The following is a 15,520-nucleotide window of genomic DNA, read 5'->3' as shown; positions in this document are numbered from 1 at the left end:
GTCACTAAATTGCAGACACGGGTCATTGTTTGCCAAATGAAATGGTTGTTTCATGCCAGTGAGGAGCTTGAGTACTGTAGTGACAGACAGGTACCCATGCAAAAGCCTGGATAGTGGCAACTATAAGCATCATCCACCACACGCCCTGAAGCTTAGGAGTCCAGATAACATGAGGCCCAGATCCAAGCACCTTGGGGCTGGGGCCGGGGGGGGGTTGCAAAACCAAAATTCAAATGATGAGCTTTTGGAAAACTAACATCTCCTGTGCTTTTGTCATCTGTGTTTTTGCTGATATTTGTCCTCCACATTCTTCCTGCTCTTGTGCATGGGATTAATAAATATATCCATATTTTAATATATGTAGCTCACTTAAAGTATTACATCACTGGCTAAATTCAGGATAGCCAAAATTGACCCTGTGGTCAACGATGTTAAATATTATTCAGAACAAAAGATACAGATAAAATAAATACCTTTCACATGTCTCTGAGGGCAAATTCTGCTCACAGTTCTCATGTGAAAGATTCTACTGAGCTAAGCATAGTTATTAATCCACCAGGGTGAGATTCAACTTTGTTCAAAATCCAGCACCAATGTGTCTCCACCATTTAAGTCTCAATAAACAGAGGTGTAGTTAAAGGGGGCTGATATGAGACTTAAGCCATGTAATTCTTTACATGTTCTGTTGGATGCTGCTACAGAGGGGTGATTTTCACCCCATGCAAACAAGGCTGGAGGAATTGGGCATCTAGTCTGAAACCAGCTAGTGTGGTAATATCACAGATGGGGAAATGGGTGTGACTATTCCATTATTAGTCCACATTTCAGTTAGTAGGTATAAACTATTCCCATTGTGCCTGGTTTCTACTTCAAGGTGAATTGATTTAGGAACTGGCAGCTCATAGCACTGAGCAGAGAGGCCGAATACTATGACATCTAATATCCTGTCATCCTGTCACCCACACAGATTGCCCCTCCAGAACAAGGACAGCCACTTTGACAGGTCAGTGTAAGGAAACTGATGCACTGCTGCTATAGGTACTGTGCCCAATTTGAGGATCTGAAGATGACGTCACTCTCCAGGGACATCAAGCAGATACCTCTTAAGAGCAATAAATCAGCTTACAGCTTTTAAGGGAGACTCCTCCATCTGAAACAGATTTCTTGTAACTGACTGTGGAGTCAGATAGAAGCATTTGGACACGGTTAATGCGGCAGAATCTGCACTTTCTTGATTTGGGTCCTATCTGTCTGACTGGCCATAGTCTGGATGCACAGTTATTCTAATTTTACTCTCATCCCAGATTCTTCTGATGTCTGTGATAGACCTTTATTATTCAGCCTTTACCTGCCGCCTTGGATGAAGCAATCCAAGGATATAAGGCCACATCTCATCATATAATACAGCCCTGGAGTGCCGTTTTGTCAATGAGACCTAGCCATGACTGTTTTGCTCCATGGAAATCTTTAATAGAAAACTAAAGATTTGTATGATCTGAAAAGAAACTGGAATATAATGAAGCTGCCCTTACCAAACATCTGAAAATTCTCCAAGTGGGGTACAGAAGCCCAGCATTGTCATATACTCCATTCTGGTCCTTTACTGTAAGGGACACAGCCAGTAAAGTAGGGCCTGGCTAGAGTGCTGCTGTAGTCTGACAATTCCCAGATGGAACATGGGTCCTTGAGACTCAACAGCAACTAGTAAAAATTAGAGCAGCCCAGAGGCAACTGCAGATTGCATAGTGGGAGAACAAAACAAATTGGTCCCCAGGGAGCAGTGAACACAAAGATGGCCTACAGGCCCCACTAGCTTTGCCAGCCTTAACTCTATGGGATCCCAGAACTGGCCTCATGCATTAGATTTGCATTCTACCATGATTACATAATAGATTTATTTGAGGACTATGATGAGGTCCTGTGAAAGTTTAAGTTCATATTTTTCTAGTGCATTGGCAAGTAGACGATCGCTGGCAGAAAAGGCAAAATAACCATTTATGGTTATGTGGGAAAGAGAGCTTTCCAAAAGGATTTGTCCCAGGATAATTGGGTTCATGTTTTGCATAAAGTATGAAATATGGCATTGTGCCTTGTAACCTAATAAAACTATTTTCAGATTTTTGCCTCAGTTGTACAAGCCCAGAGAGATTAATCATATTGACGGGCATAAAATGCCTGTAGTCATCTTCCTTGGGAGTGTCAGACAGATTATGGGTAAAGGGTAAATTGGAATCATGGGCCATTCCTGTGAACAACATGGGTACTGTGTACTGCCTGCGTTTGTTTTATGAACATTATATTTGTTGGTTTGAAGTTATTGGGTTCCTGGCTAAAGTTACCACATCAAGGTACCCCCTTGTCAATGAGGATGGTCTTTCAGATAGCCTGTCTCTCTTTCTCTCTCCACTCTTACAATAATTCATTCAAACCCCAAGGGCTTTGAATTCAATTCTCTCCTTGTCCTGGGGTCTATGTTATTTATTCTGTTTTGCAAACAACTTCTTTCTGGCCACTTAAACACTGCTCCTACAGTGAGTCACAGTTCACGCAAGTTCTCTTTCCTTAGTTCATGAGCCCACAGCCCTTCCACTGGATGGAGTGTGTGTGATAATTCAGGTGGGCTTTTTGCCACAGACATCCCCAGCCCAGGAACTCTCTCTCCGGCTCAGCCATTTTTTTTAACCAAGCCTCTTAGACTAACTTTACTCAAAGGGTATTTCAGGTGTTCTCAGAAGTTCACAAAATAAGATCACAGCCTCCTTATAGGGCGCCTGTTTGGCAACCCAATCACCCCTTCTCAGGTGACTCAAAGTAGCCCAAAGTAGTTGTGTGGTGGGCTGGGCCTCACCCTGTCCTTTTTATAAGGCTCCAACTCCCAGACTCTGATAAGAGTCGGGGCTTGGTTTTCCAATAACTTACTTCTTCTGGATGTAATCTGTTCCTTGGACCAACTTCCTGTCACCCAATTTCTGCTTCAAGTGTTTCAAACAAATTCACCTTCTGCAGATGTATGTAATACATAATAGGGCTGTGCGAAATAGCATCATTCTGTTTCGACTTCTGTTTTGCCATTTTAAAGAGACAGTGTTTCATTTTGCTGTTTTGAAGCACTTCCTTTTTGTTTCGTCAAATCTGATTCGATTCTGTTTCAATGCTGTTTCAACGCGTTTTGACATTTTGCCCATAGGCTATAATGAGGAATCACGAAAATGCCTATAACTTCATTTCTTTCCTCTTTTGAATGAAAAGAGCAGGTAGGGTAGCCCCTGCAGAGGCCATAAAGTCTGTCATGTTTCAAGGAGATATGTGCAGGTGTTTCTGGGAAACTGCACCTCAAACTGTTCAGAGCAAAACATGTATCACTTGTAAGTGTGAAGGCATGGGCGGGGGGGGGGGGTGGAAATAGCAGGCATGCTAACCCATGCTGAGGCCACAAAGCCTGCCAAGTTTTAAGGAGATAGGTGCAGGGGTTTCTGGGAAACTGCACCTCAAGCTGCTGACAAGTAAAACTTGTGATGTGTGGCTGTGTGTGTGTGTTAAGGCACACCCTCACTGGTGCTGGGGCCTCGACATGACACAGTAGTGTGCCCCAATGAGGTCTCCTCCTCCCCTACAGCCTCAGTCTGATCCACCACTTTAAATAACAACAGGTAAGCAGCACAGTAGCACTTGCATATCAGGCAGCCAAACTGTCACAGAGCCTGTCTTTCCTTTCCTGCAGGAGCTTCCTCTCCAGCAGCTGCCAGAGAACTCTTCCTGCCAGCCCCAGCCCTGGGGCTTAGGTGTGCCTAGGGCCCTGCGTCCTTCCAGTCAGCTGACCGGAGACAGGTGCTAGGGATGTAGGTTGTAGCTGTGTTGCTCTAAGGACATGCCAGACAAGGTTCTTTGGGTCAACCTGATATCTTGTAGTAGACCAACTGGATAGTTGGAGAAATAAATCTTAGCAAGCTTTTGGGGTTGAAAACCCTTTGTCAAGCTGAGGAAGCTCCTGCAGTTGGTGTGTGTGCTGTTCCTGGAAGGAAGAAATAGTAAAGACACAAGAGGCTGGTGTGCACTGCAGGCCAGAAAGCCAGTCAGTGGAAATGGAAATGGAGGTGTCAGGGGGTGAGGGACTGGCTGGGGTGTGGGAGGAAGGCGGGTGTAGCAGGTAAAAGTGAAGAGGTACCTGGGGAGTCAGATGTCTGGCAGGTTGTAGTGTGTCAGAATTCCAATGTCTATATTGAGTCCATGAGTTTCTGTACCTCAGAGGTACATACACACACTAAAGATCCCAACAGTGTGGCACAACTAGTAACAATTTAGTGTGTGTGTGTGTATGTATCTATCTATATCTATATCTATATTATATATAGTACAAGCAAAATATGTGTGCACATACACACGTACTTCAAATACATATATATATATAATAATATATATTCTTAAATGCCTCCTTTAAATGTATATTCAAATATTTAGTGTGTACAACCAATATACATATTAATTATACAATATATTAGTTGTACATGCTAAATATTTGAATATACATTTAAAGGAGACATTTAAGAAAATGTATGAGAATATGTATTTCCACACACTGAATATAAATGACTAGACAAGGTGGACTATGAATGGCCATAGCAAGTATGGATTTAGTAGGCATTTAAAAATAAACATTATTACAGTAGCACCCATCAGCGATCAGAGCCCCAATGCACTGGGTGCTTTGCATACATGAAGTCTTTTCATTAAACACCTTGAAATGCTTAAATAATACAGAAAAATGTAGAAGAATGAAAGTGCTATTGGTCATCTCTGACTGCTGTTGACCTGAGAGAGATTAAGTGACTTGCCTAAGGTAATGGGGGAATTCAACAGCATAGGTAGGAATTGACCATAAAAACAGCTTTTCTCTGAACTGGTAATATACATTTCAGCTGTTTGTATCCAATACTACTTTCTGCTCTACTCCTATAGAATCAATTGCATCTAATCAAACAACTTACCTTTTTACATATGTCTATTGTGATTACAACAAGAATTATCTGTACATATGGAACGACTCCATGCCATTAACTCTCCAGGGGTGAAGGGAAAAAAGTGAGACTAACCATGGCTATGGACAAACATATATTTTTGTTGCTTTAAAAAGGGAGAAGGAGCTGTCTTTCGGGAGCATTCATCAGCTGTTATGCTATAACTGTTACATCCGCAGGATCCTGTAGCAATACAAGTTACCTAAATCACCTTAATTTTGACCCTGTGTCAAGAATGGTTGAAGCTGGAACAGTTTTGCTGCATCTGCTTTGCTACAGAATCATGCAGATGTTATGGTTGCAGTGTAACAGCTTGTATTACAAGGACTCTGTTTATGTGTATTCTGCATGGGTAATACAGGGGTAATACATAATGAAATCACAAACAACCCCTAAGTGACAAAAAGTCTGCTAATGTGGGTGGAGAATTGGCATTTAGGTGCACAAAAGGTAACAGAATTTTGCCCATAGTATTTCATATCCCTAAGTATCTGCATCATACCCAGCTAGGCTATATCACACTACTAAACCCTGGTCAGCATTCAAAGAGAGATAACAAAGTCCTGATTCACAAAAGCAGATATCCAAGGCAGTGGACAGAAGTGTGCATTGATAATTAGTAACTAAGTTACTTGTCATCTGAGCACACTCTAGCTATTTATATGTGGATCAGCAGTAACCAGCTCTGGGCCACTGAAATTTTTTAAATCAGTCAATGTGTTTTAAGCTATTACTGAATGTCATTTCTCAGTATGTATTATTTAAAAGTCAAAAGAAAATTACTGTATTTATAATAAATTATCCCGGCTATTCTTTTCCATTAGCAATGGAAATGATGGGCTGGTTTTTTTAATCTGTTAGCATTTCTACTGGCTGTTGTGCCAGCCACCCAGAGCTGGAGAGAGACTAACGATGTGAGACTCTTCTACTTCCCCTGTGCAACTGCCTCAAATTACATCTGTATAGATGGCACGCAAGCAACCCTGCTTCTAAAACTTTCATCTGTGAGATGTCCATGTAGTGTTATTTTGCTCACCTAAATCATCAGTTTTCATCGAACCTTGCAATTTTGATTTTGATTAAGTCTTCCTCATGGACAGACTCTCTACCATAGTGTACCTTCTTCCCTCATTTCCAGTGTTCCTGATTCCTGTAAATCACTCGTACAAATTAAGAGAACAAGTAGGAAGTAAAAATCTAATATACTACTTCAAAAATTTTTGTAAATTGCATTTTTAGTGAAAACAAAAGGTTGGTAGCTCTGAATCCTCTATTTATCCTGCAGACATTGACAGCACAGGGAGCACCACATTTCTACTGTTATAAAATGTCCTGCATGATCTTTAATTTCCCCACAGTGGTGACAAAGGATCATGATGTTTTAGGTTTGTATACTAAAGCTTCTTGCATAGTAAATCAAGTGAGACCTAGAGCACCCATCTTTAACACTACTTCAACAGCAATATGAAGAGGGGTCCCATAAGAATGACACGATAACCCACTTCCTCATCCATTCATTTTTAGACTTTAATGAAATAGCCAGTGACTTCACTGTGGATGGCTATCCACTAAGAATAGAACCAACTGTTTTCAAACAGGTTACTTAGCAATAATTAAATGCAAAATAAGCTGCTGCCACTATTGATCTATGCTGAATTTGAACCAGTCACAGATTCTCTAGCTCATCACCAATCCCCAGAGTTATCTGGTCCATACTAGTTAAAACAGTTGAGAAAGAAATCTTTCCTTTTAAATACCCGACTTTCTACCAAGTGTCTGTTTGCCCAGCTATGCCCTCACCTGCCAACTAAAAGCCAGAAGTCACTTTAAAGAAACCTGAAAAGTGAAAACTAATTTATTTTCACCCATCCTACGTATTTATTGAATACACTATTTCCAGAGGTAGCATAATAATCTTATATTGTCAGGTACCACCAAAAATTCTCTAGAGAAAGTCCAAAGGGGAGTCTTTATTTGGAACATATAATTTCTTGTATTATTATGTACAAATGGTAGGCCATACAAGCTCTTCAGGACAGATTCCAGCTGTAGCTTTTAAAGTAAGGGTTGGGTAAGGGTTAATTTCAAAACAACCAGCCCTTTTTTAAATAAAATGAGGTGACGTTGCAGACACATCATCAGCTTGGACCAAAGTGCAGGTATCCAGAGCCCCAATAGATAATTAGAATCAGATGCTTTTATTCCCTAAGCCCAGGGCATTCTGGTTGCTATAGTAACTTGTTTCCCTTGCCTCTCGTCTGATGTCATTCTTGGACAGCATTGCCTAGGAATGTAGCTGGGAAAAGGAGGTGTGATGCCTGGAAATACAGCTATGTACACATGCACTGAGCTGGAGGCAATCAGGTGCCTGAATCCATGCTCCAGGAAAACAGTGCCTGGAGAAACTCAAAGGGCTTCATTTTGTCACAGATGCTGAGAACAGGTCTAATAGATAGGTACCAGCTTACTTGGTGGGGAACTAGGGATGAGTCACTTTATATTTCTTTTCTTTGATTTACTTATCAGTAAAATAGGGGAAATAACCATTGTACAGGAGACTGAGAGATAATATTTGTTTGTAAAGTAGATACTCTGATGAAAGGTGCTATAGACATGAGAAAACCTGCTATTATTTTTGTGAAGGAACCTCTTTGTGTAAGTCAAAAATGAACAGGAATCATGTAGATACAGACCAGGTACATACTTTATACTTTTACCAGTATAAGTGATTGGAAACTGGTCTATATAAATGACAGAACAGAAATTTGGCACACATGGACTGCTTTAAAAATGGGAGGACCTGGTCTAAGATTTGCTCTCCCCTCTCCCTCGTCATCAAAAGTGAATGTGAGTTCTGTTCGCTATTGATCTAAACTACACCTCTTAAAGAAAACTATAACTTAGACTGATTTTGCCTTGGGCTTTTTGAATGTCTGTTCCTTACTTAAGATATGAAATAAAAGCAAGAGCACACATTCTTACTCAGCAGAACCTAACCCATAAAATTATTCTGGCTTTGCTCCAGGTTTCCTAGTATATTCCTACTTCTGGATGATTAATAGGTGATCAATTATATGGTCTTTCTTCTGTGTTCATTTCAACATCATAATGATTTGGAAACTATATTTTTATTGCAGTCTTTTCTAACCATCATATGCAGGACACAAATATTTGCTATGATGACAATAAAACAGTTTGGAACATAAAGTTCCAAAAATACTGCAAGTTTAATTCTATTTAGAAATTGCAAATACCATGGGTGTGTGTTCAGCCATTGTTTTTCATACCAGGTATATCTAATCTCATGTGTCCATAGATGTGTGGAACGTGCTGCAATGCATTGTAATTACAGTGCCTAGAAGCAGACTCGATTAATTGAGTCTGTTGGAGCATGCTAATTAGCACACTCCAGCCTCTTCGAGTAGCCTCAGCATCTTGTGTATTCAGCATCCCCATGCTACAAAATGGCGGCGGGGGCACTTTAACAAAAGCCTGTAGAACAAGCTTTATTTGAAGTGCCCCGATGCCATTTTGAAGCATGGGATGCTGAATATATGAGATGCCGTAGGCACTTTAGTTTCATAGTTTCATAGTAGCTAGAGTCGGAAGGGACCTAGGTAGATCATCTAGTCCGACCCCCTGCCTTGGCAGGAAAGAGCACCGGGGTCAGATGACCCCGGCAAGGTGCTCATCTAACTTCCTTTTAAAAATCCCCAGGCTAGGAGCCTGCACCACTTCCCCTGGAAGCCGGTTCCAGGCCCTAGCCGCCCTGACTGTGAAGTAGCGCCTCCTAATATCTAATCTAAACCTACCCTCCGCCAGCTTGTGACCGTTATTCCTGGTCACTCCTGGCAGCACACGGGGGAACAGGGACTCCCCCAATACCTGCTGATCCCCCCTGACCAGTTTGTAGCAGGCCACAAGGTCCCCCCTTAACCTTCTCTTGTGGAGGCTAAACAGGTTCAGGTCCCGTAGCCTCTCCTCATAAGGCCTGCCCTGCTGACCCCTGGTCATACGAGTGGCCCTCCTCTGGACTCTTTCCATATCGTCCACGTCCCTCTTGAAGTGTGGCGCCCAGAACTGGACGCAGTACTCCAGCTGCGGCCTGACCAGTGCCGCATAGAGGGGGAGGATCACCTCCCTGGACCTGCTCGAGATGCATCTGTGGATGCATGACAGGGTACGGTTGGCCTTCTTGACTGCCTCCCCACACTGCTGGCCCATGTTCATCGTGGAGTCAATGACGACTCCAAGATCCTTTTCCGTCTCCGTGCTGGCAAGAGGGGAGTTCCCCAACCTGTAAGTGTGGTGCCGGTTCTTCCTCCCCATGTGCAACACCTTGCACTTATCAGTGTTAAACCCCATCCTATTCTCATCCGCCCACCGTTGCAACCTGTCAAGGTCAGCTTGTAGCCTATTGCACCCTTCTAGTGCACCCACATCCCCCCACATCTTAGTGTCATCAGCAAACTTGAACAGGGTGCTTTCTACCCCCTCATCCAAGTCACTGATGAAGATGTTGAACAGCGCGGGCCCGAGGACCGAGCCCTGCGGAACCCCACTGCCCACGTCCTTCCAGGTCGAGAAGAATCCATCCACTACCACCCTCTGGGTGCGGCCCTCCAACCAGTTAGCGACCCATTTGACTGTGTGGGCATCGACACCACAGTCTCCCAGCTTTTTGATGAGGACAGGGTGAGAGACAGTGTCGAAAGCCTTCCGGAAGTCCAGAAAGACTACATCCACAGCAACCCCTGCGTCTAATGATTTGGTGACCTGATCGTAAAAGGCCACCAGGTTCGTCTGACAAGACCTGCCACTGATGAACCCATGTTGGTTGCCCCTGAGCATGCATTCCCCCGCAAGGCCCTCCTGGATGTGTGCCAGGATAATTTTTTCAAAGAGCTTACCCGGGATTGAGGTAAGACTAACTGGCCTGTAATTTCCCGGGTCCTCTTTTTTTCCCTTTTTGAAGATAGGGACCACATTGGCCCTCTTCCAGTCCTCCGGCACCTCACCAGGGCACCACGAGTGCTCATAGAGCCGTGCCAGGGGTCCCGCAATGACCTCGGCCAGTTCCTGTAGAACCCTAGGGTGAAGATTGTCCGGACCAGCGGACTTGAACACGTCCAGCCTCTCCAGAAGTACCCTAACTAACTCCTCGCTAACCCCTGGCCCAGGTGTGCCTCCCCCAGGGCCCGAGGGGGGCCCAGCAGGGAGGTGGCTGAACTGGTCCCTACTTAGGAAGACAGAGGCAAAGAAATCATTAAATATGTTAGCTTTGTCATCTGGCATGAAGACTAAGTTGCCCATCGTGTCCTGCAGGGGCCCCACATTACCCGGGACCCTCTTTTTACCCCCTATGTATTTGAAGAAGGACTTCTTATTGTCCTTAAGTTAAAGTGGCCCCCAAGAGCCACTCTAATTAAAGCACCCTCCTCCACCCCCAGAGCACGTGTAAAGATGCCTATGATCTAGAGCAGTGGTTCTCAAACTTTTTTGTACCAGAATCCATTTGTAAACATGGATGGCCAGTCTTGATCCAGTGCTCCTCACTTCTGATCCACTGTCTCCTGCCCCCAGGCCCCAGCCCCCCAGTGTGTGGGACTGGGGCTGGGTGTGCATGGAGCATGGGGGGCCCCAAGAAGCACCAAGCAGCCTTGCAAGCTGGAACTCTACCAACTAGCAAGAGAAAAGCCACAATTTCCCACATTTTTCTCCTTTAAAGGAGAATCCATTTTTAAAGTTTGTTTGTGACTCTTTTATATATTGTGATCCACTTTTGGATCATAACCCACAGGTTGAGAAACACTGATCTAGAGCAGTGGGGGCCAACCTTTTTGCCGGATGTACCACAAATTAACCCTGCATCCTCATCAAGTGCCACTCCAATCCTTTTCCTCTGTCTAATCTCATCCTTTGCTTTCTGCTCCCTGCCTTGTGCTCCCTGCCTGATCTATTGTTCTGTTTTCTGTTTCTTGTCCTAACTGCTGCTGTTCTGTCTCTCCCCTCCTGGATCCACTGTATGACACACACAGAGGCTACCCATGCCACTTGTGGCAGAGTGGCCAACACGATTTAGAAAGACTCAGTCATGCAAGCCCACTGCACATGAAGTTCCTGTTGGCTTCAAATGGGGCTTCTCACATGAAGGACTTACAGCAGTAGGCCACATGTATTTTTTGTTGTTTAAATGTAAAGATATAATTAGGCTCTCTCCTGCTCTGTGCAGACACTCTGTACTCCTACCACATACCACAATTTCTTTTGTATTACCAGGTCTAACTGTAGTTAGCCTACACCAGCACTATTGCTCCACAGTGTTCACTGAAGGTGAAGGATGCCAAATAATGCAGACAGTACCAGGTTCCTTGGTCCAACAAGGTGAGTACAGCCTGAATAGGAAAGCATGATGTATTCAAACAGCGCTGAGTGTGATGTAGAAAGAAAGGACAATAGCCCATCTAAGAAGCAGGTGACTGTTGAAACACCTGAATGCATCTTGGTCTTGCCTCCATGGAATAAACAACCCCCTTTAATGTATTCCACAATATCTGTATACACAAAATCACTTTCTTTATGGAAGCTGAGGGTAGTGAACTGCTAATAAAACCAGCACTGACAGATGGAGGCTACAGCTTGGCACATGCTGTTCTCAGGCTTTCGTACGCACTCATCGACTTGGAACATCACCATACTCAGCCGCATAAACCTTCATACATGCACAAAGAAAAACTCTCCTATATAAATGTGCAAATGCACACTATTCCTAAAGGCATGCATACTTACAATATACAACACGCATGTACATATATATCCATGAATAGATTTTATTAGTATGAGTTTGGGATAGGTGCACAGACCCAAGAAGTGAAGCCCCTAGTGCAATGATTCTCAATCTTTTTAGACATGAAGCACCGCTCATTAGACTTAAGGGACCCCTCAGAAAATGCCAGCTCTTAGTTTTCACTCATTTTTTGACCACATAAAAATAACAGAACAATTCTTCTGTTGCAAAGAACTAAGCAAGACTACAACAGGTCAGAATGGTTTTAATACTGTGGGACACCTATACACGTGACTGATCTGTGCTCCAATGTGTGCTAATTAGCATGCATCAGAGCAGACTTGATTAATCAAGTCTGATGCAGGTCTGTTGAAGTATGCTTGTTAGCATGCTCCAGCAGCCTCCGTGTCACGTGTGCTCAGCATCCCCACACTTCAAAATGGCAGCTGGGGCTCTTTAACTAAAACTTGTCAAATGAGCTTTAGTTAAAGCACCCCTGCTGCCATTTTGAAGTGCAGGATGCTGAATACATGTGACACTTCAGGCACTTTAATTAAAGCAGCTTTCAGAGCTGCTGTTATTAAAACGCCTCCCCTCCACCCCATAGCACGTGTATAGATGCTGATGGATTCCTATTTGAAATCTCTGGGTTTATCTTGTGAATAATGTTTGTACACTTAGCAGTGCTAACACTATGTCTCACCCTGCAGCACCCTTGAAAGGATCTCAAGGGACCCTAAGGTACTGTGGCAGGCTGGTTGAGAATCACTACAATAGTGTATTATGATGGTGATCATAAATAAGAACCAATAAAACCTTTATTCCACCCCAGAGTATGTTTTGCATATGCTACATGTTACAGAAAAACTATTTTTGGAATGTAAAGAACACTTAAACATTTGGACTCCTTTGCCTATCAAGCCAGATTCTTTAGTTACTATGAGTCCAACCATACAGGGCTCAGGGGCAGTCATAAAAGCCTCTGAATATGATTGAGAATGCAATGTTCCACTGTATAGAAAAGACAGCTTTAAAGCCTGGTACCTTGAAACTCTACAGGGATAGAAATAAGCGTTGTGTTCCCCATCAGGAAGTCTGGAATCTTCCTTTCCCAGTGACATAAAGTTTCTGTTTCTAACCATGTGGGACAATAACGTTTTTATGTACAGAAAAGCCAGCATTTGCTCAGCCTTAATCTTGCCTGCCCTGAATCTCAGGCCAGAATAACCTGAAAGTAGGATATAAGAGAAAACTCCTGTGGGAAACTGAGGGAAAAAAGTCATGAAAAGCTGTTGAGAATAAATCCTGGGGAAATGAATTAGTTGGCAGAGAACATGAACTCAGCTGTAGGTGAATGATAACTAATTAATTTCAATGCCTGTACTGTTTAGCACCTGCACAGTTCTGGTACCAATTCTGGTGTGATTATACCAAAACACACAGGTTCATCTACACAGATATCTACTTGCACAAATACACATGCTAGATGTTAATGTACACATGAATGCATACATATATGGAGTTACCATATTGCCTGAACAGACACACCCACCACTACTGCATATGCCACATAGATAGATACTCTTACTGGCAGTCATTGCATGTGCACAACTCTGAATCTATATAAGGTGGTGGAAACAAAATAAAGCTGGATACACACAAATGGCCACACAACTTCTCACAATCTTATTTACAATGAGAAAAAGGACACAGTGATTCAGAGACACTACTGTCACAGTATCTTTCATCATCCTGGCTGGCCCCTGCATTTGGGGCCCAATTTAAACAGGAGCCAGGAGGTGACTATCCTGACCCCTTGGTGGAGCAGTTTTCTATGTGTCTAATTTATTCAAAGCCCTCACTTCATTGTGAGTCTAGCTGGCAGCATCAAACTTGTAGCAAGGGTAAGGCTGAAAGATGAATGGCAACTAGCTGAAAAGCTCTGAAGGGTTTATACAGCAAAACATGACAATCTAAGGACCCTGAGCATGCTGAATCATTTGGATATATCTGTCTGTCCAAAAATATTGGGTGTGGTATGATGTCATCATGAATGACACATGCCCCTGGTGGCTGGGGCATGGTGGTGGTGATAAGTGGGAGCTCCCACAGATGCTGCCCGGCACTGTCGGCAGTGGGGGAGGGGAGGGTGGTGAGCACCAACCAGGGGGTGGCAACCACCCACAGATGCTGCTGCTGGCGGCCAGAGGGGATCACTGACTGCCCACAGACACCACCAACAGTGCCTTTTTGTAGGGCGTGCACTGCCACGCTCAGGGAGTGCACGTGTACCCCAGTGCACCCGCTATGCATCGCCCCTGGATATTGTATAAAGAAAGTCTAGCTCACTGTTGCTGGTGTCCTGAAAGCAGCTTTGGAGCTTTATAATGTAATCTGAATTCTCAGTTCTTATCAAAGCCACGTATACATAGCAGTGTATTGATATTATCTTTTTCATAAATGAGATGTGTAGGTACCTTATACAAATACAAAATACCTTATACCTTAACATGACATGATGGCCTAAGGTGTCATCAACTGCTACTAAATACCATACAAGTAACTGCTGAAAGTAGGCCGGACTCTTAGGCCCCATCTCCATGCACCTCTGAACTTCAGGACATTTGAGATACGGAGCTATGTCCAGATATCTGCTTGAGGTCTGCTGTGCTCCAGACAGGTGTGACAAAGAACTCCAGGACACTGGCTTGTGGTCTCCTGGGCATCTGATGACCTGAGATCAATACCCTGTCACAGAATCACAAACAATTAGGGTTGGAAGGGACTTCAGGAGGCCATCTAGTCCAACCCCTACTCAAATCAGGACCATCCCCAACTAGATCACCCAGCCAAGGCTTTGTTTAGCTGAGTCTTAACCTCTAAGGATGGAGAGTCCACCACCTCTCTAGGTAACCTGTTCCAGTGCTTTATTACCCTCCTACTGAGAAAGTTCTTCCTAATATCTAACCTAAACTTCCCTTGCTGCAACTTGAGACCATTGCTCCTTGTTCTGTCATCTGCCACCACTAAGAACAGTCTAGCTCTACCCTCTTTCCAACCCTTCTTCACCTAGTTGAAGTCTGCTATCAAATCCCCCCTCACTCTTCTCTTCTGCAGTTTAAATAAACCCACTTCCCTCCGCCTTTCCTCAGAAGTCCTGTAGCCCAGCCCCCGAACCATTTTTTTCCCCAGCAGACTCCTCTGCTGGAGGAAAAATGGGAATAAATGTGCAGGACACTATTCAGAGCCTCACACGGAGAGGGGGGACGTGCGGGGGACGTGCTCTGAGCTGCTGAAAGCTGAGACGAGGACTAGAAATGCAGCCAGGCCACTACTAACGGGAGGGCTGGAAGGAAGAGGAAGGGTAAGAAAGACGGTGACCCCAAACTCTGTCCTCAGTGCTCAGCCACAAGGGCCCGGTCCTTTCGGCATGGCAACCCACAGACGAGGAGGAGAGAGGGGGTTCTTTTAACCCTGTGAGAGCTCTTCCTCCCCCCGGCCGGGGCCACGCAGGCAGCGGGCTGGGAGGGAGCTGCAAGCGCTCAAGTGCGGCGGGTCTCGGGCTGGCGACTCCCTCGCTAAGTTTAGGCGGGCTCGGCGGTGACACGTGGCCGCCCCCTGCCCCTCGGCGGGGCTCGCAGCTTCCTCTCCCCGTGGGCGCGGGGTGCGTGGCGAGGCCGGGCGGCGGCTCGGAGGAGGCGGCGGCTGCGGGCGGCGC

The 15,520-nt window shown here is 44.4% G+C and overlaps 1 protein-coding gene across 2 annotated transcripts in view; it reads left to right on the top strand.

Annotated features, from left to right (window-relative positions):
- The first annotated feature begins 11,922 nt into the window (after positions 1–11,922).
- Positions 11,923–15,520, top strand: part of CHST3 (carbohydrate sulfotransferase 3) — a 56,327-nt gene continuing 52,729 nt past the window's right edge. For both annotated transcript variants that reach the window (XM_090058248.1, XM_090058246.1), the window contains exon 1: positions 11,923–15,166. The gene's annotated coding sequence lies outside the window, so the exon portion shown is untranslated. The remainder of the gene's footprint in view (positions 15,167–15,520) is intronic.

This window comes from Crocodylus siamensis, chromosome 7, assembly GCF_052110815.1.
Source record: "Crocodylus siamensis isolate JL-2025a chromosome 7, ASM5211081v1, whole genome shotgun sequence".
In the NCBI taxonomy this organism is placed as follows: domain Eukaryota; kingdom Metazoa; phylum Chordata; order Crocodylia; family Crocodylidae; genus Crocodylus; species Crocodylus siamensis.
The sequence above is the reverse complement of the archived record's forward strand: the minus strand, read 5'-3'. Positions and strand labels throughout refer to the sequence as shown.